At 40.7% G+C, this 23,092-nt stretch overlaps 1 long non-coding RNA gene across 1 annotated transcript; it reads right to left on the reverse strand.

The window, feature by feature from the left end:
- Positions 1-4,266: 4,266 nt before the first annotated feature.
- On the reverse strand, positions 4,267-6,939 carry LOC127242297 (uncharacterized). The gene is made up of 3 exons (XR_007836764.1): positions 6,768-6,939; positions 4,980-5,985; positions 4,267-4,622 (listed from the first exon to the last, which is right to left on the reverse strand). It is a non-coding gene; the product is annotated as an uncharacterized LOC127242297 (long non-coding RNA).
- Positions 6,940-23,092: the final 16,153 nt, after the last annotated feature.

Below are 23,092 nucleotides of genomic sequence, written 5' to 3' on the forward strand. Positions count from 1 at the left end.
CCCACGGAAGAAGATCAGGGCATGCCGATGCGTGATACAATCGTCAACGAAGTCTTTTTTTGTATCGGGTTCAAATAGAAAGAATTCGGAACATGGACGTAACTGATTGGTTGCGGGAAAATCTCATGAATCATCAATGGATGATTTACGGTGGCGAACATGTATGAGGTGCATATAATTATGTTAATTATGTAATGCAAAACTATGCATTTGTTTTTAACAATCTTGTAATAGTTGTTTGACAGTATGTCTCTTTAATTAAGAAGTATTATGTAATTCTACTTCAAACTACCTACGGTTGTAATACTTTATGTATTTTGTTTATCATGCATATTGGTTTAGTGTAAAGTCGGTAGCTATAATAGTATTCACCTCGTCATACTATAATGGCTTACAATATGTACAAGAGGTTTATGAATCATCAGGGTTGAAGGAGTATTAAAACCTCAATGAATATGCACAAATGTAATCACCACAAATATGTATGGTCTGGCACAAATTATGCTCATCTGCACAATCGACAACGTCCACCAATCCAAGATGAAGATGGAGTTCAAGATGGGTACGGGTATGGTTGTGAGCATTCGAAGAGCTTAGAAATGGAGTTGAAGATGTCCAGCTGAGAATCGGAGAAATTGGTAAGGTTGTGACCATCAAAGAGCTTAGAGGTGGGGAAAAGAGAAGGGTTCAAGTGTGTGTAGGCGAGTCGGCAAGGTAAGTGTGGCCTATATATACAAGGATGATGATAGTATTAAAAACAGATAAGTTGTAGGTATTGGGAAAAAAGAGAAAAACGTAATGATTGGAATGAATATATGATGGGGGGAAGAATCAAAAGTGTTGAGAATTGGAGTATAATACCTCAGGAGTTGAATAGTGATATGAGTCAGAGATGATGTGAAACCCCGAGGTTGAATAAAGAGCTCAAAAACTTCTTGTCCTCCTTTACCAAAACAAAAGCACATTAGTGAAAGGAGCCCACTTACCCACTCCCCTTTCGGTTAGGTGGGCCAACCGACCTAGTTGAGCGAGCTATCCCGTAATAAATCGGGTGTTTTGCCTTTATTTACAACAACAAATTCCAACCATTTGGGCTGATCTTTTACGATATACCAATATAACTCGAACTTGAAGACCGTCTTGTGTTGTTTGAAGATATGCATGTTGACTATAACTCTCCGGTTACTATTAATATAAAGAATTCAATCGGAGTAAAAAACTAAAAATTGTAATAGAAATAGAAAAATGACTTACGAAGTCTGTTGGGTTCTAACATCTATGATACTGTGGTTGTGCTTGGACACATATAGCAATCTATTTGGTACATTGCGATCGGATCTCCATCCCCCAGCTCTCACATCCACCAGGAATTCTCTTATTTTTAAGTCTACTTACTCTATGTTTTCTTCCATTAAAACAACGAAAGTCTCACATATATGTCCACAAAATCTCTATTTCTTTTGGCCAACACCAACTCGAGCATCAGTTGTCACGTTGCACCATGTGTTGGTCTATTCCACATCCCCATCCATGTTCCAATTATTATTTGCACATTGGTTGGTCTCTAACGACCTACAAAGATTATTGACTTGTAAAGGACTTTGATTGTGGATCGGTGGATGGAAAGGACAAAATGGTGATGCAACGGCTTATGATGATTGAGTTTCATGGTATGATAGCTGAGATGAAGCACTAGGTGAGATGAAACTCCACATGTTTGAGTAGAATAGAGGATTACTAGTTTGGGGGTACCACTGCATTAATGAAAATGGGTGGCTGAAACTCATATACGAGGTGATTGGGGACGGCATGTGCTTGTTGGCTCAAGTTGGGATTAAATTACGGGAAGGCGGTTGTATTGGGAGGTTTTTGAGAAAAATTGTTATTTGACTTGGATAAATTATTAATCTCGTGTACCTCATTATCTCCATGGCTTTCGTCTTCATCCGCCATTGCTCATACCTAAAGAAGAAATAATTGAATTTAATTTCGAATTATGTATAACCAAGAATGTACATAAAAAAAGACACTAGTATCAATTATAGTAACTACGAAAACTTGATTACGCTATTAATACAGTTTTGATTGCATTATTCAAATGGAACATTGAAGTTGAAAATTGAAAAACACATCCAAACAAATTGAGGCCGGGAAATGCATTTTTCATTGTACTCAAAATTCATCAAACCAACAATAACAATTAGGGAATTGTTGTTTTGCTCATATATGTTCGAACTAGATGGAACCATAATCTTAAAATTGTAAATTTTGCAAGTAATATAGACAATATATCCATCAAAATCAATAGCAACCGATCTATCTTAACCTTAATTTCATCAGAGAATTTGCAATTTCTTACACCAAATCGTCAATATTTGTAAACCCTCAAATAATTTCATTAAAAAACAAACTCAATCGAGGAATCGCTCAAAACCAATATCGCATCAACAGAAAAGTTCGACCAAACAAATATTCAACAATAAATCGCCACAAAAAATATCGAAAAATCAAATTAATAAAACTAGTTCTTGCTGATACACCTCTTAGCTAGTAGAATAATGCTTTCTTTCTAGAGTGTATGCTCTAGTTAGAAAGTTAGAAAAGAAAATTGTCCCTTCTAAAAAGATTATTCCAAAATAAGAACTTGGTGAAGGAAGAAAGAGTAGAGCAGCGTCTTGACACCATTTTCTTTCTTAGAAATATTTTCAAAAAGTTGAATAGTCAGTTACTCATGTCAACAATGTACACATTCTTTTTCAGGAGCCATATTGAAAGAACTCTAGAGTTAAGTGTGTTTTTCCTATAGTAATTTGAGGATGGGGGACCTCTTGAAAAGTCTCTCAGGGTGCACGTAAGTGAGGACAAAAGCGCGCTGGAAAGACTCATGTTGACTTATGAGGTTATTCTAACCTGACACGCCCGAATTTGCGTGGCTTGTAGGTCGGGGTGTCACATTTGGTATCAGAGTCGACCTGCGACAACTCATAGTTGTTGACCTGACTGTTGAAGGAACTAGCAGTTGACAGATCCTTGAGGCGCAACGTGGACCTTGAATTCATAAGTAGGGGGAGGATGTAATACCTCCAGAGTTGGGGCCAGTGCTAGGCCTACTCCCGCGGATGACCTGGTGCCAGGCCATCTGAGATTGAATAGTAAGTATATTGATTGAATAGATTACTCATATCAACAATCTGCACATTCTTTTTTAGGAGCTCTACTAAAAGAACTCTAGAGTTTAACGTGGTTGCTCTAGAGAAATTTTACGATGAGTGACCCCGGGAAGTCTCTCAGGGTGCGCATGAGTGAGAACAAAATATATTGGAAGGACTCGTGTTGACTTATGTGGCCAGTCTAATCCTGACACGCCTAGTTTTGTGTGTTTTAGGGGCCGGGTTGTCACATGGAGCTACCATGGCTCGAAGATGGGCTAACATTTGCACGACTACAAGGTATACCCATAGTGTATATATTGATACATATATGTATTTATGTCATACATGTGATTTTGTATTTTTATATTGGAAATACAATTTTTCGAGAGTTCAATAATTTTTCATAATCTATTACACGGTTTTAAATTATTCAGTTAAAATACAATTGTGAAGAATGATATGATTGTAGGAATGAAGTAGAATATGGAAAAAATTGTTACATCTTTTGGTTGAATGATAACGTCTTTCAGAGGTTTGTGTATGTTGTTGCTCGGTATGGTGGTGCCAACAGTAAGTGTTCGTTTCATCCCCCATTTGATTTATTCATTGATATATTTGTCTTGTTTGAAATTACTAAATAAATTAAAGTGTAAGCAGATGTTGTGATCTTCAATCTATGTTTTTGGCTAGTGTAAGCATATTTCTTTTGTCATTTAAATTAAAGGCTGGGGCAATATCCTTTATCGTATGAAAAAGAAATGTAGAACTGCATGGATGTGGAACCTAACAAATTTTAGTATAGATAAGGAATTGGATGGTTATATTCGATTTGATATACACTACTACTAATACTTCAAATTCTAATAATATATTTTTCATTATATATGATAGTTTATAAAAAATATACAATATTTATATGATATTTTTTTTCCAAAAATTGGATTGTCCGTAAATATTAATTAAACAAAGCCATACACTTTGAAAGCATACATTATCATCGTCTACCACCCTATACACTTTAAATAAACATATGCAAGATCCTTATACACTCTAAATAAACAAAGCCATATTCTTCAAATATATATATGCACATTAAGATTAATAGTAGCAAACTATCTTTAGTTGACTGCTCAATGGTCCAACAATTATCTTTAACATTAACAGCAATAAACAAATCTACACTAAATTGTTAAAACTTCAACGCAATTCTCCACACAAGGATACCTACAACCGATATGCACATTCCAAAAACGAGAATCTAACCTTCAACATTGTAAACAAACAACAAAGAATCAACACAATTCCCAGTCTCAGTTTCAACGGTCCAACTGTACTATTATTAAATGCCTTCAGTAGTGTTGTCTTCATTGAGAAGGAATTTTCTACTTTCACCTTGCCCGACTCTTAGGCCAACTTCCACCGTGTCTTTCAAATCCGCCACTCGACTTGCAATCAAGGTTTCAAGCATCGCTATAAAAATAAAATCGATATTAGCCACATATAACATACAAAATAATATTGTAGAGATACATACACACTTCCAAAAGTGGCTTCGTAATTATCCACCAGTTGTTTTCTAATTGTATGGCATCTTATGTCTACCTCTGTCACCAAATTATTAGGATCCAGCTCTTAAAATTTTTTCCCATGCAACGATCACCTTTTTGTCAATATCCTTGAACTCTTTGGTCAATAAACCAGTTTCTCAAGTCATTTTCATTGTATGCTAATAGAAGAATAGTAAATATTTTTCATTAGATTCATTGTGGGCTCTTAGTAAAAGTTAACAAAAATAATTGCCTTAAAACAAAAAAAAAACAAAATTACCTCATTCTCAGCTCTTATAGACAAGCGTTCTTCATTCTTTCGTTTCTTTTTGCATTCAAAAGCCTCCGATGCTGACCACCTTTCACAGCTCTCGGAGTCCATAGTCATTAAACCAGCAATGATAATTTTTGTTACCGAAGCTTGAGACTCATCAAGCCTTTTCAATCTACGCTTCTTCTGATTGTTTAGTTTATCACTTGTCTTGGCCTATTTAACACCAATTGGACGTTCTAAATCAATTGTAGAAGATCTGCCTAAATCTGACAAAAGATGAACATCTTGTCCTTGCATCTTAACCATTTGTAATGCTCCAGTAGTTGAATCAACATAGGTCTTTGGGGAGAGTTTATCAACATTATCACTTGCAGACCTTTTCTCAAGATGTTCTTTTTAACCTCAGAACATCAATCGGGTGTTTTGCCTTTATTTCCAACAACAAATTCCAACCATTTGGGCTGATCTTTTACGATATACCAATATAACTCGAACTTGAAGACCGTCTTGTGTTTTTCAAGATATGCATGTTGACTATCACTCTCCGGTTACTATTAATATAAAGAATTCAATCGGAGTAAAAAACTAAAAATTGTAATAGAAATAGAAAAATGACTTACGAAGTCTGCTGGATTCTAACATCTACGATACTATGGTTGTGCTTGGACACGTATAGCAATCTATTTGGTACATTGCGATCGGATCTCCATCCGCCAGCTCTCACATCCACCAGGAATTCTCTTATTTTCAAGTCTACTTATTCTATGTTTTCTTCCATTAAAACAACGAAAGTCTCACATATACGTCCAAAAAATCTCTATTTCTTTTGGCCAACACCAACTCGAGCATCAGTTGTCACGTTGCACTATGTGTTGGTCTATTCCACATCCTCATCCATGTTTCAATTATTGAGAGGTTTTTGAGAAAACTTGTTATTTGACTTGGATAGATTATTAATCTCGTGTACCTCATTATCTCCATGGCTTTCGTCTTCATCCGCCATTGCTCATACCTAAAGAAGAAATAATTGAATTTAATTTCGAATTATGTATAACCAATAATGTACATAAAAAAAGACACTAGTATCAATTACAGTAGCTACGAAAACTTGATTAAGCTATTAATAAAGTTTTGATTGCATTATTCAAATGGAACATTGAAGTTGAAAATTGAAAAACACATCCAAACAAATTGAGGCCGGGAAATGCATTTGTCATTGTACTCAAAATTCATCAAACCAACAATAACAATTAGGGAATTGTTGTTTTGCTCATAAATGTTCGAACTAGATGGAACCATAATCTCAAAATTGTAAATTTTGCAAGTAATATAGACAATATATCCATCAAAATCAATAGCAACCGATCTATCTTAACCTTAATTTCATCATAGAATTTGCAATTTATTACACCAAATCGTCAATATTTGTAAACCCTCAAATAATTTCATTAAAAAACAAACTCAATCGAGGAATTATTCAAAACCAATATCGCATCAACAGAAAAGTTCGACCAAACAACAAATATTCAACAATAAATCGCCACAAAAAATATCGAAAAACCAAATTAATAAAACGAGGAATACAAAAAACAATCTGAGCTAGTTCACATTCCAAAAATAAAAAGAAAGGCAAGAACGAGTGCTGGTCGGAATAAATTTCAAACGGGTTGAATTGGGTTTATGGAAATTGGAATATTTCGTGCACAAAAGAGCTTAAATACAATTGAGAGCGAGCACAGAAAATCCATAAACCCTCAACATTAAGTTTGAGTTCTTGGAGTGTAAAGAACATACATATTTTACTTTCAACTGACGACGATGATGAGGACGATTGCTGATCCAACGGAGACGTCGACACCGAGGGTTGGCGTGCACAGCGATGAAGACAACCAAAATTGTCCTTCCAAAAATTGCATTTGGGGGAGAAGGAAGGAGAAAGAAAAAAGGACGGTCGATAGGGCCTCTACTGGTCCAGGCCGGGTCGAAGAAGCTGTTCAAAAATGGCCTTGCTTTAATACTTATTGTGTAATTTGTATTTTTGGCTTTGCAAAAACTATTTGGTGACAGGTGGAGAAGATTTCAAAAAAATATTTGTTGTTATTGCTCTTAGAAAAGTCATTTATAATTTCTATTTTTCAAAAAGTTTTGGATAATATTCTAATTTGTATTATAAATAAAATATATACTAAAATATATCTAAGCCATTAATCTTATATTCATAATTTTTAAATCAAAGATTATAATCAAAATTAAAAATTAGGAATAAAATTCAATTTCGTTAAATTAATAATTCCATCGTTTGATCCGCTTTATATTTTTTTAAAATCCTTATGTTTAAATTAAAAAACAAAAAAACTTTTGTAATCTAATAAACATGTCCGTTTATTATTATTATTTTATAAAAATATTATTTTATTGTCATTTGTTAAGAATAATCTTATATCCTAGTATTAGTAATAATGTATATATATAAAAAAAAACAATACTAAATAATATTAATTAGAAATGTATTATTAAAGATAAAAAAAAAAAAACTTTTATCTCATTATTGTATATACTTAATCACTGTTGCACATCTTTTTTTTTTTTTTTTTTTTTCTACTCATCCCGTTCTTTACCTTATTCTATATTCAACTGTTTATTTTCCTTCTATTTCTTCTTCATCATACTATGTTAATGTCTCTCCCTATTTTTCCTTTATTTCTATTTTTTTCTTCTTTTTACCTTCTTTTTTCTTAATTTGTGGTTCTTCTTTTACTATTTTTCTTCTTCTTTCTATTATATTTAGCATACAATATTTCATACATAAAAGAATCTATATCAATTCCACTTACTAATTCATTTATTATATAGTTTGTTGTCTACGAGTAATTAAGGATGTATGATATTAGCATCTGACCTAATATGCTCATTTTTATCCCAAATTTGTAAGAAATGCTTACATTTTTTTTTTTTTTTGTACATTGATCCAATCTCTCAAAGTTTACCGGGTCAAAATTTTTTTTTTCAACATGCCGTGACCATACTATTTTCTAAAAAAACAATAGATTTATTATTGCTAATTTTAATATTAGTTGCCCTCTATATGCTAGAATTGTAAGCCTTGAGATGTTTAGCATTTTCTCAAAGTCGATGATTCTCTGTCGTTCAAGCTTTCCACATATTGGTTGTGCTCGAAAAAATATTGTGTTAATATCTTTCTGTCGATTGTAGGACTGGTAATTTTCCTTCCTTTGAAGACCACACTGTTTTTGGGCAAAGGGTTATTAACTACGGATGTGTTGGAAAAATGTATTTAACGTCAAAATCGGGTGATTTTGTAATGTGTGTTTGGCTCTTAATTTCGTTGTTATTTTTTTATTTTTTATTTGTAACTGGGTGCTATCATTTGTTCTTGTTAGCTATTACCAAGTAGTTTATTTCTAAAAAAAAATAAAATTTATGTATTGAGTTTGATTAACTATATATATATATTTTTAACAATTCTTAACATGTTTAGATTAATGCAAAAAAATAATTTTAATTTTACTAACATCTTTTGTTTGTACTAAAAAAGTATTATTTTTGTCTATTAAAATTACATCATGATTTTATTTTTGTCATTCATTAAACTTAGGCATGTTGTGAATTTATCCCCAAATCTTTTAAATTTATATCGAATAATACCTCGTAAACAAAATCACGACCATGAAAAGCGAATTTCGAGTAAAACCCAAAATACTATAATACTAAAACCAAATTAAACACAATTGATCAAAAGGCTTAAATTCTGGAAAATCAAATGAAAGCCAAACAAACAGCCCCTAAAATTAATGAAAGCAATTAGGAACAAAATCATTTTAACTGAAACCTCCCTGTTGGTGTCCTTTTGGAATTCAACCGAGAGATTAATCTCTTCAATCCTTTCTACGCCAACAAATCGATTATTCCTTTATCTATTCATCCAACAAAGACCGACACGAACGACGACGGCTTCGATCCTTGGACAAATCCTCATCCGACATCAGCTCCAGTTTCCTCCGGAACACAGCGTCGACACCGGAGGACAGCAACTCCAGGCAGCAGCACGGCCGTCTTCTCCGATGTTCTCCGAACTGCTTCGATCTTCTTTGTCCCGAACAGACCCGGCTGCTTTCCGATTGACTTTCTCAGATCTTCTTCCTTATTTCAACACCGGCGAAAGAGACGATTGAATTTCGGCTGAGTCTATGGTGCGAATAGCCCAAGGTAACCATGTCGCAAGATGAAAGTCGGCTCTACATTTTAAACCTCGATATCCACCGGAATCGACATTTGAAAAGGACTTCTAAATCTCACTAGAACTCACCAGAAAAACTTTCGGAACACTCGGAATCTCACCGGTTCACTTTCCTTATCTCCTTCTTCTCACGGATCGGTTTCTACAATGTGACAACTTCCACACTCACCAAGCCCCCTGTCACGGTCGGACTTTCAAGCGGACATATGGCGGTGGTTTTCCCATACTTAACACTTTTCATTATGCCAAAGACTTCACTCAAACTCACTAACATCTTCTAGAAGGTTCCGGAAGGTGGTAGAACTTGGCATTAATGAGGTAGTTGGGAGTTGATGGTTGATTGTTGGTAGATTGTATTTAATTCGGTAGTTAGGAAGATAGCATTTACTTATTTGGCTTGTATAAATAGGTGTTTGCACCTCACTTGTAAGTATCCAAGTCTTTAGCAATCAAAAGTATTTCTCTCAACACTTTCTCTCTCTAGTTTCTCTCTCTAGAAAGCCTTTGGCTTTTGTGGTGCTTGGCCGAGTCGGGAAGCCTGCCTTAGTAGCCGACGGGAGTGAATTGCTAAGGGGCGCACGGTTACTTCGAGTGAAGGAAGTTAACCCGTGACACGTGGTATCAGAGCAACGATCTTGGCAAGCAGTGGGAATGTCGGGAGAAAACGACGGGAACGTGTCGGATGGAAATGCTGCGGGATTGGACGGACGCAAGGAGAGACGGAGTAGGTCTCGGGAATTCATTGCGGAGTTGAAGACACGGGCGGTCAAGCTGGAGCTTGCCGTGGGGGAGTCCATAGAGCGGTTGGACACCTTGGAGACGAACATGGGCGAAGTCGAGAACAACGCCTTGGCGGGACTCCACGAGTTGAGGAGTTTTGTGTTGGAAACTATCAATGCGTTTAAGGGTACCATGACGACGTCCCTTAACGAATTGAGGGTGGAATTCAAAGCTATGACCGCGGTGGAGTTAGGCGAGTTGCGGGAACACACGACTTTGAGGTTGGAACGCCTTGAGGAGGAACGAGCCTTGTTCAAGGCGGCCTTGGAGAATGGAGGCGGCACCAAGGTGCGAGAAGGTTCGCGGGTTAGAGCTCCGGAACCTCCGAAATGTTCGGGTAAGCGTATTCCTAAGGAAATCGATAATTTCTTTTGGTCCATCGAAAATTATATGGATGCAGAAAGAATACGCGATGATGAGGACAAAATCAAGACGGCGGTCTTGTATTTGTCGGATGATGCAGGTTTGTGGTGGAGGAGGCGCCACAATGATATTGCCCGAGGGGTAGCCCGAATCGATACATGGGAAGAGTTTAAGTCCGACTTGAAGGATCAATTCTACCCGAAGAATGCCGAGGATATGGCCAAAAAGAAGTTGCGGGACCTCAAACATACGAGAAGTATTAGGGAGTACATCAATGAATACACACCGTTGATGCTTGAACTCCCCGAGATGGTCGAGAAGGATCGGTTGTTCAACTTCATGGAGGGGTTGCAATCATGGGCGGCAATCGAGTTGAGATGCGAAAGGGTCCAAATATTACAAGAAGCTATATCGGCGGCCGAGGATCTTTTGGAGATCCGACGGGACTTTGTGCCCAAGAAGGTGATCAAGGACAAAGGTGGGGGAGTGAAGCCCTACAAGCCGACGAACAAACCTTTCTTTAAGGGTCGGGAAAGAGCACCCGAGGCCGGTGCGAAAGACCGGAGTTGTTTCACGTGTGGAGGGCCACATTTTGTTAGGGATTGTCCGAAGAGGAAGGCTCTCAATGCTACCACCGTAGTCCAAGTGGAGCGGGAGGAGCCCGAAGAGGCGAGGTTGGGAGCAATGAGAGTCCTCAATGCCGTAAAGGCAAGCGACGAAATGTTCACGGTGCCTACGGAGGAGGGACCCGAGGATGAACTCATATATTGCGAGGCCAAGGTAAACGGGGTACCTACGAAGGTCTTGATGGATTCGGGAGCATCTCGAAACTTCTTGTCCGAAGACAAGGCGACGGAAATGGGTGTAAAGGTGACGAAGGGAATTGGGTGGATGAAACCGGCGGATTCGGCGTCAAAACCAATCACCGGCATGGCCAAACAAGTCCCGGTCCAAATTGGTGGATGGCACGGCAAATTGGACTTCATGGTGCTACCGATGAGTGATTACAAAGTCATATATGGCGTGAAATTCATGAGAGAAATGACGGTGATCTTCCACAAGACCAAGTCAATGAGATTCACGGAAGGTGACGTAAGTGTTCATGTTCCTTTACACGTTGAGAAAGTTAAATCGCATGTTTTTTCGGCTATGCAAGTTTCGAAGGGATTCAAGCGAGGGCACGAGACGTATTTCGTGGCTCTCAAGGAGGATGACCCGTCAAAGGGCCAAGTTGTCCCGACGGAGATCAAAGGCGTGCTAGACGAGTTCAAGGACGTGATGCCCCCCGAATTACCAAAGAAGTTGCCCCCGAGACGAGAAGTCGATCACGAGATCGAATTGGAGAAAGGGGCGAGACCTCCGGCAATGGGTCCATACCGGATGGCCCCGCCCGAATTGGAGGAACTTCGAAGACAACTAAAGGAGTTGTTGGATGCCGGCTACATCCGACCGTCGAAAGCTCCTTATGGCGCACCGGTGCTTTTCCAAAAGAAGCAAGACGGGAGCCTTCGGATGTGCATTGACTACCGGGCGCTCAACAAGGTGACAATCAAGAACAAGTACCCGATACCGTTGGTGGCGGACTTGTTCGACCGCTTGGGGAGGGCCAAGTGGTTTTCGAAGTTGGACTTGCGGTCGGGATATTGGCAAGTTCGGATTGCGGAAGGCGACGAGCCAAAGACCACTTGCGTAACGAGGTACGGCTCCTACGAGTTTTTGGTTATGCCCTTCGGCTTAACTAACGCCCCCGCTACCTTTTGCACTTTGATGAATACGATATTTCACCCATTTTTGGACAAGTTTGTTGTGGTGTACTTGGATGACATAGTCATCTATAGCGAGTCTCTAGACGAGCACGCGGAGCACTTGCGATTGGTGTTCCGGGCCTTACGGGAGAACAAGTTGTATGTGAAATTGGAGAAGTGCTCGTTCGCTCAATCGGAGGTGATGTTCCTCGGACACAAGGCGAAGCAAGGCGAGATTTTGATGGACACAAAGAAAGTGCGGGCAATTGTCGAGTGGGAACCGCCTTAGAATGTTTCCGAACTTCGGTCGTTCCTTGGGTTGGTGAACTATTACCGGCGATTCATTGCGGGATACTCGGCGAGGGCGACGCCATTGACGAACTTGTTGAAAAAGAAAGTTGCTTGGGAGTGGGGTGATGAGTGCCAAGCATCCTTCGAGAACTTGAAGGCGGCGGTCGTGGAGGACCCGGTACTTAGCCTCCCGGATTATTCGAAGCCGTTCGAGCTTCACACGGATGCCTCGGACTATGCCATTGGAGGAGTGGTGATGCAAGATGGGCATCCCGTGGCGTACGAGTCTCGGAAACTCAACGACACGGAGCGGAGGTACCCGGTCCACGACAAGGAAATGTTGGCAATCGTCCAATTCCTTCGGACGTGGAGGCACTACTTGCTCGGGAGTCACTTTGTGATCAAAACGGATAATGTGGCGACGAGTTACTTTCAAAACCAAAAGAAGATCACCCCGAAGCAAGCACGGTGGCAAGGATTTTTGGTGGAGTTCGACTACACATTGGTGTACAAGCCGGGCAAAGCCAATGTCGTGGCAGATGCGCTTAGTCGGAAGGCTTCCTTTGCGGCGATTACTCAAGTGCAAGGGGACCTTGCCGACCGAATCAAGGAGGGATTAGCCGAGGATTCCTTAGCCACGAACTTGATAGAAATGGCTAAGAAGGGCACGACAAGGAAGTTTTGGGAAGAGAATGGCCTACTCTTCACGGTCGGGGATCGACTATTTGTGCCACGGTGGGATAATCTTCGGCGGGATATCCTTAAGGAGTGCCACGACTCCAAATGGGCGGGACACCGAGGTATCCATCGTACAAAGGCGTTGGTCGAGCAACCGTTTTATTGGCCTAACATGCAGGATGATATTAATGCCTACGTGCGGACGTGCTTGGTTTGCCAACAAGACAAGGTTGAGCAAGCCAAACCGGCGGGACTTTTGGAGCCATTGCCGATTGCCGAGCGGCCGTGGGATATTGTGACGATGGATTTCATCTCGGCGCTACCAAAGTCGGACGGATGCGGATTGATCATGGTGGTGGTCGATAGATTTTCCAAGTATAGGACGTTCATACCGGCGACAAAAGATTGCAAAGCCGAGGAAGCCGCCCGACTATTCTTGAAGCATGTGGTCAAGTATTGGGGAGTGCCGAGATATATCATTAGCGACCGTGACCCACGCTTCACCGGGAAGTTTTGGAGGGAGCTTTTCAAGCTCTTGGGGTCGAGTCTCCACTTCTCGACGAGCTTTCACCCGTAAACCGACGGCCAAACCGAGCGGGCGAATCACTTATTGGAGATATACCTCCGACACTTTGTAAGTGCCAACCAAACCGATTGGGCTCGTTTACTTGATGTTGCACAATTTTCGTATAACTTGCAGCGTAGCGAGTCTACCAATCGGAGTCCTTTCGAGTTGGTGACGGGGCAACAACCGACGACGCCCCACGAGTTGGCACGGGGATACGAGGGAGCGAGTCCAGCGGCGTACAAACTTGCTAAGGGATGGAACGAGGAGCACGACATAGCAAGGGCGTACTTGGCAAAGGCCGCGAAACGGATGAAGAAGTGGGCGGACGACAAGCGACGTCCACGGGACTTCGAGGTCGGGGACCAAGTGTTGGTCCGAATGTTGGGGAGGAATGTAAAGGCGATCCGTCAAGTGCACAAAGGCTTGACACGGAAGTACGAAGGACCGTTCGAGGTGGTGAAGAAGGTCGGAACCCGATCGTACCGACTCAACCTACCCCACAACTTCAAGATCCACCCGGTCTTTCACGTAAGCTTATTGAAGCCATATCACAAGGATGAGGAGGATCCGTCCCGGAACGAGTCACATCGCGCTCCACCGACGACGACGGTATCCTACGAGAAAGACATTGCGGAGATCATGGCGGATCGTGTGATGGGCAAACGGGGGACACCCCGTTGGACCGAATACTTAGTCCGGTGGAAGGGCGAGCCGGATAGTGAGGCGTCATGGGAGAAAGAATAAGACCTATGGCAATTCAAGAACCACATCGAGGCGTACCGAGCAAGCACTTGACGAGGACGTCAAGGTTTAGGTGGGGGAGAATTGTCACGGTCGGACTTTCAAGCGGACAAATGGCGGTGGTTTTCCCATACTTAACACTTTTCATTATGCCAAAGACTTCACTCAAACTCACTAGCATCTTCTAGAAGGTTCCGGAAGGTGGTAGAACTTGGCATTAATGAGGTAGTTGGGAGTTGATGGTTGATTGTTGGTAGATTGTATTTAATTCGGTAGTTAGGAAGATAGCATTTACTCATTTGGCTTGTATAAATAGGTGCTTGCACCTCACTTGTAAGTATCCAAGTCTTTAGCAATCAAAAGCATTTCTCTCCACACTTTCTCTCTCTAGTTTCTTTCTCTAGAAAGCCTTTGGCTTTTGTGGTGCTTGGCCGAGTCGGGAAGCCTGCCTTAGTAGCCGACGGGAGTGAGTTGCTAAGGGGCGCACGGTTACTTCGAGTGAAGGAAGTTAACCCGTGACACCCCAATCTCTAAGGTCGTATTTGATAAAGAGAAATGGATAGAGAGAAATAGAAATATTGTCAATTCTCCTTTTTGTTTGAAATAGAGAATTTATTGTTGAGAAATAATTGATTTTCTATTCTCCAATTTTATTTCTCTCTTATTGCCGAGAAATAGCAAGAAATATAAATCTGGAAATCAAATATTTTTATCCCAAATCTTGCGCTCCTAACCGATCTAGTGGCTAACTTCTTTCCGGCAAATTTTTTTTTGTTTTGTTTTATTTTATTTAATCTAATGCTTTATTTATTTAATTTTTTGCGCTTGAGATTGATGTTCATATTGGTTGTATAAATGTAGTTGAAATTGATAGTTTTATAAAATGTATGTATAAGATGAGGATTTTATATTTCTTTTTTAATTTTTCTTACTAGAAACAAACAAACCAATTTTATTGAAGCATAAGTTGTGTACTTTGCTTGGATCATATTATATATAAAAAAAAAAATTAATGAGTTTAGTTTTTAGCACTCACTCACTCAATCACTAAATACTAGATGATTTTGATTTGGATTGAATTAGATTGTGTTGACATATTTTAAATATTAAGTTTTATATTTATATTTAGATTTGGTCTTATCCATAAATTAGATTACTTAGATTTGAGTCTATCGAGTCCATTTTGATGATTGTATTACTTTGGACAGTCAACTACTTTTGGCTCCGGTGGAGAGTCAACTGCTTTCGGCTCTGATGGAGAGTCATGTTGTTTTCGGCTCTGGTGGAGAGTCATGTGTTTTCGGCTCTGGTGGATAATCATGTTGTTTTCGGCTCCGGTGGAGAGTCAACAACTTTCAGCTCCGGTGGAGAGTCAATTCTTATTTTTATTTGCATTTTTTTGCGTATATATTCAATCTTCTTATCAAACTCAAGTTGGTTTCTGTTATACCACTTGAGTTTAAGGGTGGATGTTGAAATATTTTAGATATTCGGTTTTAAATTTAGTATATTTATATTTAGATTTGGTCTTATCCATAGATTAGATTACTTAGATTTGAGTCTATCGAGTCCATTTTGTATTGCCTATATATAGACCACTTTATTTTGATGATCAATAAGACAATCTCATTATTTAGATATTTCTTTGATGATCAATAAGACAATCTGTCCGCTGTCCGATTTTTGTTCTATGATATGTCCGGTGTCTGCGATATGTTTTGCAATCTGTCCGATATTTGCGATCTGCTTTGCAATATGTCCGATGTCTACGATATGTTCTGCAATATGTCCGATGTTTGCGAGTTGTTTGTTGTTTGTGTTGTTTGTGATTTGTCTGATGCCTGCGATCTATTTTGTGTGCTATCTGTCTACGTTTGACTCTGATTCCATTCAGAGTCATGTCATTTTCGGCTTCGGTGGAGAGTCCTGTTGTTTTCGACTCCGGTGGAGAGTCATGTTGTTTTCGGCTCCGGTAGAGAGTCATGTCGTTTTTTACTCCGGTGGAGAGTCAACTATTTTCGCTCTGGTGGAGAGTCAATTATTTTCTGCTCCGGTGAAGAGTCATGTCGTTTTCGGCTCCGGTAGAGAGCTATGTCATTTTCGACTCCGGTGGAGAGTCAACTGTTTTCGGCTTCGGTAGAGAGTCAACTGTTATTTTATTTGCATTTTTTTTTTGCGTCTATATTCAACTTTCTTATCAAACTCAAGTTGGTTTCTGTTATCCCACTTGAGTTTGAGGGGGGATGTTAAGATATTTTAGATAGTTAGTTTTAGATTTATATTTAAATTTGGTCTTATTCATAGATTAGATTACTTAAATTTGAGTCTATCGAATCTGTTTTGTATTGTCTATATATAAGTCCTCTTATTTTAATGATCAATAATACTGTTAAGCACAAAAAATAATAATAATAAATAATGGCAGTGGGATTCTGGACGGGTCTGGATATAAGTTAAATGACCCAGAAGTAGGGTGCAATCGGACAGATGCAAGGATCGAGAAGGAAGAAAGGTCGGGCGGAGTCTGAAAAAAGGTGTACCCAAGTCGGGTAAACCGTAGATCGGGTGAAAGACGAAGTCGGGCAGACGCGAAGATTTGTCAAGAGAAAGGTCGGGCAAGGAAGAGGTACGGACAGATGCGGAAGTCTGTCCAGAGGACAGTCTGTCCTTCTAAAGAGATAAGGCAAATAGAGCCGGTCGGTTGGTCCGTGGTCGGGACCACATTTGGTTGGTCCATGGTCGGACCAATTAAAGTCGGTCAAAGACGGAGGGCGGCTGATGCGGAGGTCGGCCCAAATGATGTCGGGCGAAGAAGCAGGTCGGGCATTGAGGTCAGGACGTGATACGAAGTTCGGACCAAGTGAAGTAGCATGTGCAGGTCGGGTGAGAGAGCAGTTCTGGGGCGGTTAGAGGAAGTTGCAACTGGCGAACGGTTTTTTGAAGGTCCGACGTAGTAGAATGGTTGACACACGTGTCAATAGAAGAGAACTTTTGGGGCGGTTAACAACGGTTATGGTAACTGACCAGACGACGGTTCTGAACGTTTTCTTCAAAGAATATTTAAGGATTTGGATCATCATTTGGCAAGGCATCTTCAATCAACTTCAACAAAGCAAAGTCAGATTTGGGGATCACCACTTTAAATTTCAGTCTTTTATTTTCCAGTTTATTTTCTGTACCATACAGTGTTTAGAGATTCCTAATCTCAGGCACTAATTAATCAAGTTTAAGGATATTTTCTATATCTTTGAATTTTACTTTATTTTTGTTGAAAAATTACATCAACAAATTGGCGACCACAGTGGGAGAAAGGCAAGATTGCTGATCCTACATCAACACAAAATGTCATACAATTGAGGTCTGGCCGAATCATCAGAAAAATCAATATGGTAGGCACACAACCTCAAATATCATCAGCACCGGTGGGAGAAAATGTTTCACCACCAGTCATGCCAAATCCATGGGAGATTCCCCCACCACCTACCGATTGGTTGTCTTATGTTCAACAAATGAACAACCAGCAAACTTTGGTTATGCAGAACATGTTGCGTGAGCAACAAACGAACATGTTGCGTGAACAACAAAATCTAATACAGAACATGGTGGATCAGGCATTCTCCAGATTCACCCTGTATCCAAACATGCTTCCAGCCGTGTCACCTGCTCGTTTTCAGGCGATTTTTCCAGGATCAACGTTTGCAGGGCCAACGTACGTTGACAGTACGTTTCCAAGCGTCACAACTTTCAACCGAACAGATATGGGGAAGATTCCTCTAACTTTCCCAGATAATGTTCCTTTGGGACCGAGGGTTGATAATACCCAGCCGAATGAGAGATTAGGAGGACAGACTCATAATCCCATTCCAACCGAACCAGCCTTCTCTAGAGAAGAAAGGTTGGAGGGACAGACTCATAATCCCATCCCAGCCGAACCAGCCTTCTCCAGAGAAGAAAGATTGGGAGGTCAGACTCACGATCACATTCCAGTGTTCGACCATATTCCACCCAGAGTAGATCCGGAGGATATTGCTCAAGTTCTGCGGGTGCATTTCGGAATGAATCCGCAAACGGTGAACAGGCCGGTTTACCAGAGGCCATTTCCAGAAAGGATCATTAACGATCATCCTCTCCCGAGAAATTATAGGCCACCAGACTTCTATTCTTTTTCGGGAGAAGACGGAGCCTCTACCATTGAGCATGTGGGTCGCTTCACGGCTCAATTGGGAGAAGTAGGCAACAATCCGTTTCACAAGTTACAATTGTTTGGGTTGTCGCTCACAAGAACAGCTTTTTCTTGGTATGCCAGTCTGCCGCCTGGACAGTTGCAAACTTGGGAAGATTTAGAGGCAGATTTTCATGCAAGGTTCTTTAATCCTCTGCCGACAGTCTCACTGATAGACCTTCTGGAGATCACGCAGATGCCGGAAGAGACCGGCTACCAATTCATAGAGAGGATGCGATTGATGAAGGGACGATGTCCTACGATGATCAATGAAAGCGAAATGACCAATTTGGTGGTCAGGAACATGCATACCAGACTTCGCGAGGCCCTGACAGCCCACGACTTTCAAGATCTGGCCAGTTTAGCATCCACGGCAAGAAGGTTAGAATCCTTTTTTACAGAAAATAATCATGACTTCCGTCAGGGGGGAGATGCTGAAGCAATGTTAGTGCAAGATCGATCAATGTGCAGACCACCACCAGTCCGCGATAAATGGAGGTCGGGTCCAACGTAGCCTCAGAAGATGGAGGTCGGATCTGAGGCTTATGTAGCCTCAGATGCTGACCTGCAAACTCCTAAAACATCACTGAAAGTGATGTTTAGGAGTCTTGAGGAGGAGGCTTATTGTTAAGCACAAAAAATAATAATAATAAATAATGGCAGTGGGATTCTGGACGGGTCTGGATATAAGTTAAATGACCCAGAAGTAGGGTGCAATCGGACAGATGCAAGGATCGGGAAGGAAGAAAGGTCGGGCGGAGTCTGAAAAAAGGTGTACCCAAGTCGGGTAAACCGTAGATCGGGTGAAAGACGAAGTCGGGCAGACGCGAAGATTTGTCAAGAGAAAGGTCGGGCAAGGAAGAGGTACGGACAGATGCGGAAGTCTGTCCAGAGGACAGTCTGTCCTTCTAAAGAGATAAGGCAAATAGAGCCGGTCGGTTGGTCCGTGGTCGGGACCACATTTGGTTGGTCCATGGTCGGACCAATTAAAGTCGGTCAAAGACGGAGGGCGGCTGATGCGGAGGTCGGCCCAAATGATGTCGGGCGAAGAAGCAGGTCGGGCATTGAGGTCAGGACGTGATACGAAGTTCGGACCAAGTGAAGTAGCATGTGCAGGTCGGGTGAGAGAGCAGTTCTGGGGCGGTTAGAGGAAGTTGCAACTGGCGAACGGTTTTTTGAAGGTCCGACGTAGTAGAACGGTTGACACACGTGTCAATAGAAGAGAACTTTTGGGGCGGTTAACAACGGTTATGGTAACTGACCAGACGACGGTTCTGAACGTTTTCTTCAAAGAATATTTAAGGATTTGGATCATCATTTGGCAAGGCATCTTCAATCAACTTCAACAAAGCAAAGTCAGATTTGGGGATCACCACTTTAAATTTCAGTCTTTTATTTTCCAGTTTATTTTCTGTACCATACAGTGTTTAGAGATTCCTAATCTCAGGCACTAATTAATCAAGTTTAAGGATATTTTCTATATCTTTGAATTTTACTTTATTTTTGTTGAAAAATTACATCAACAAATTGGCGACCACAGTGGGAGAAAGGCAAGATTGCTGATCCTACATCAACACAAAATGTCATACAATTGAGGTCTGGCCGAATCATCAGAAAAATCAATATGGTAGGCACACAACCTCAAATATCATCAGCACCGGTGGGAGAAAATGTTTCACCACCAGTCATGCCAAATCCATGGGAGATTCCCCCACCACCTACCGATTGGTTGTCTTATGTTCAACAAATGAACAACCAGCAAACTTTGGTTATGCAGAACATGTTGCGTGAGCAACAAACGAACATGTTGCGTGAACAACAAAATCTAATACAGAACATGGTGGATCAGGCATTCTCCAGATTCACCCTGTATCCAAACATGCTTCCAGCCGTGTCACCTGCTCGTTTTCAGGCGATTTTTCCAGGATCAACGTTTGCAGGGCCAACGTACGTTGACAGTACGTTTCCAAGCGTCACAACTTTCAACCGAACAGATATGGGGAAGATTCCTCTAACTTTCCCAGATAATGTTCCTTTGGGACCGAGGGTTGATAATACCCAGCCGAATGAGAGATTAGGAGGACAGACTCATAATCCCATTCCAACCGAACCAGCCTTCTCTAGAGAAGAAAGGTTGGAGGGACAGACTCATAATCCCATCCCAGCCGAACCAGCCTTCTCCAGAGAAGAAAGATTGGGAGGTCAGACTCACGATCACATTCCAGTGTTCGACCATATTCCACCCAGAGTAGATCCGGAGGATATTGCTCAAGTTCTGCGGGTGCATTTCGGAATGAATCCGCAAACGGTGAACAGGCCGGTTTACTAGAGGCCATTTCCAGAAAGGATCATTAACGATCATCCTCTCCCGAGAAATTATAGGCCACCAGACTTCTATTCTTTTTCGGGAGAAGACGGAGCCTCTACCATTGAGCATGTGGGTCGCTTCACGGCTCAATTGGGAGAAGTAGGCAACAATCCGTTTCACAAGTTACAATTGTTTGGGTTGTCGCTCACAAGAACAGCTTTTTCTTGGTATGCCAGTCTGCCGCCTGGACAGTTGCAAACTTGGGAAGATTTAGAGGCAGATTTTCATGCAAGGTTCTTTAATCCTCTGCCGACAGTCTCACTGATAGACCTTCTGGAGATCACGCAGATGCCGGAAGAGACCGGCTACCAATTCATAGAGAGGATGCGATTGATGAAGGGACGATGTCCTACGATGATCAATGAAAGCGAAATGACCAATTTGGTGGTCAGGAACATGCATACCAGACTTCGCGAGGCCCTGACAGCCCACGACTTTCAAGATCTGGCCAGTTTAGCATCCACGGCAAGAAGGTTAGAATCCTTTTTTACAGAAAATAATCATGACTTCCGTCAGGGGGGAGATGCTGAAGCAATGTTAGTGCAAGATCGATCAATGTGCAGACCACCACCAGTCCGCGATAAATGGAGGTCGGGTCCAACGTAGCCTCAGAAGATGGAGGTCGGATCTGAGGCTTATGTAGCCTCAGATGCTGACCTGCAAACTCCTAAAACATCACTGAAAGTGATGTTTAGGAGTCTTGAGGAGGAGGCTTATTGTTAAGCACAAAAAATAATAATAATAAATAATGGCAGTGGGATTCTGGACGGGTCTGGATATAAGTTAAATGACCCAGAAGTAGGGTGCAATCGGACAGATGCAAGGATCGGGAAGGAAGAAAGGTCGGGCGGAGTCTGAAAAAAGGTGTACCCAAGTCGGGTAAACCGTAGATCGGGTGAAAGACGAAGTCGGGCAGACGCGAAGATTTGTCAAGAGAAAGGTCGGGCAAGGAAGAGGTACGGACAGATGCGGAAGTCTGTCCAGAGGACAGTCTGTCCTTCTAAAGAGATAAGGCAAATAGAGCCGGTCGGTTGGTCCGTGGTCGGGACCACATTTGGTTGGTCCATGGTCGGACCAATTAAAGTCGGTCAAAGACGGAGGGCGGCTGATGCGGAGGTCGGCCCAAATGATGTCGGGCGAAGAAGCAGGTCGGGCATTGAGGTCAGGACGTGATACGAAGTTCGGACCAAGTGAAATAGCATGTGCAGGTCGGGTGAGAGAGCAGTTCTGGGGCGGTTAGAGGAAGTTGCAACTGGCGAACGGTTTTTTGAAGGTCCGACGTAGTAGAACGGTTGACACACGTGTCAATAGAAGAGAACTTTTGGGGCGGTTAACAACGGTTATGGTAACTGACCAGACGACGGTTCTGAACGTTTTCTTCAAAGAATATTTAAGGATTTGGATCATCATTTGGCAAGGCATCTTCAATCAACTTCAACAAAGCAAAGTCAGATTTGGGGATCACCACTTTAAATTTCAGTCTTTTATTTTCCAGTTTATTTTCTGTACCATACAGTGTTTAGAGATTCCTAATCTCAGGCACTAATTAATCAAGTTTAAGGATATTTTCTATATCTTTGAATTTTACTTTATTTTTGTTGAAAAATTACATCAACAAATACAATTTTATTATTTCTCTCCAAAATTCTAACATATTGAATTGGATATAATAGGTGCATTGTATATATATGTATATGTTGTATTCTTACTTTTTAAAACATGTAGAGTTCAATAGATAGCAAATAAATATTGACTCACTATTTTACATCAAATTGCAAACACTAGTAGTTTTATGTATTGAAGTAAAGGTGATGCAACCAATATCATTTTTAATTCTTGATATATATATATATATATTTTATGTTTTAATTGAGTTTGAAATATTGGTATTTTATTTTATTTTCTTGCATTAATGAGTATTTTTATGAATTTATTTATGTGATTCATTTAGCAAAAATCTTTTTAATTTTATCATTATCTTTTAGTGGATTGCTATATCCAAGTGTTGTTATATGGTGAATAGTTCATATCGTTGATTTTTATTTTTTTTAATCATTATATGTTGTCATTAGATTGACTCTATTAGTTAGTAAGAATATTTGCGT

The sequence above is a fragment of the Andrographis paniculata genome, unplaced genomic scaffold (assembly GCF_009805555.1).
Source record: "Andrographis paniculata isolate CXL003 unplaced genomic scaffold, ASM980555v1 Contig86END, whole genome shotgun sequence".
Classification (NCBI taxonomy): Eukaryota; Viridiplantae; Streptophyta; class Magnoliopsida; order Lamiales; family Acanthaceae; genus Andrographis; species Andrographis paniculata.